This window comes from Mirounga leonina, unplaced genomic scaffold (assembly GCF_011800145.1).
Source record: "Mirounga leonina isolate KUSES-001 unplaced genomic scaffold, KU_Mleo_1.0 Mir_418, whole genome shotgun sequence".
Classification (NCBI taxonomy): Eukaryota; Metazoa; Chordata; class Mammalia; order Carnivora; family Phocidae; genus Mirounga; species Mirounga leonina.
The window spans coordinates 5,971,671-5,973,061 of record NW_023270739.1 but is presented as its reverse complement, the minus strand read 5'-3'; positions in this window follow the sequence as shown (position 1 = coordinate 5,973,061).

The following is a 1,391-nucleotide window of genomic DNA, read 5'->3' as shown; positions in this document are numbered from 1 at the left end:
GGGTGGGAGTGAGGCTGGAGAAGAGACGGAGCCAGGTCGCCAGGGCCTCCTGCCCTGCCCAGGCACTGAGCTTAAGCTGAGGGCGAGTGGGAGCCATTGAGGAGTCAGGGGGGAGAGTGACCAGCTCAGATGACGGCTGGAGAAGGGTCACTGACTGCTTGGCAAAGATAGATGAAGGTGGGCAGGGGGCACATGGAGCAGGAAGTCCAGCCAGAGGCAGCTCCAAAGGCCTAGCAAAGGCCAGTGGGATCCCCCCTTGAGGACATTTGCTGGGACCTAGCCTTGAGGCGTCTCGCAGCCCTCCCCACGCACCTTCGCCTATAGTTCAGAGCCGTGCTCACTGTATACCCAGGGTGCCCCGCATACGGGGCGGAAGTGACTGCTTCACCCGGGAGTCCCTGAGCGGAAGGAACTGCCAGAGGGTGGGAAGCACGTGGACGCCACCTCGGAGCCCCAAGCAAGATCATGAGAAGCCAGGGTATGAAGTGGTGGGCGCTCGGAGAACCACTGGTGGCCCAATGGCAGGAGAGGAGGCTCAAGAGGTAGGCAGGGCGCGACCTTGGGGCCTTGAGTTTCGCTGAAGGGCGTGGGGGAGGGGAGGCTTATGCCCAGGAGCCCCAGGGCAGGAGTCAGGGACAGGGCTGGGGGAGAGAGAGCGCGGTAGGGCCTGGGGAGGGAGCGCACAATGGCTCTGGCACCTACGTATATGTACACGTACAGGAGGGTGTCGGAAGACTACAGGCAGACAAAGGCCCGTGGACCCCGGGGCGGTATACACTGGCCACGCACGCACGCAGACACACAGACCTGCGTAGACTCGGTCAAAGGCCTAGCGGGATGCACGCACCGCAACAGAAGACCAGGCCTCTGCACACGGTCCTCGATGGGTGTACATATAAGCCCAGCTGCCCAGAGTCCCGCACACACACGAGCCCTAGAGGCCCCTCCACACGGTCACAGAGACGTGCACACAATCACGGTCCAGGTACACGCAGGCACAGCCGCCGGATCCACGCACACACCATAACGCAGATGTGCACGCCCAGGCTCTCCCGGGAACTGCAGGTCACACAGTCCCATGCACACTGCAAAACACAGACGCACACAGAACGGGACGCGCAGACCCATGCACACACCAGGCAGACACACACTCTCTGACCCGCCCCGCCTCCCATCGCACACACAGCCGCCCAGGACGCACCGGGCCGTGGGCCGGCGCACGCACGGTCACAGGCAGGGGCGCGCACACACACACATCTGATCGCACACGCGGGAGGCGCGGGGCGGCGGCGGCCCGAGACTGCGGCCCGAGGCGCCCCCCGGCCCAGCGCGGCGCGGCGCGGCGCGGCGAGCGGAGCGCGGCCGGCGGCGGAGGGGAGGGGGCTCCGGTG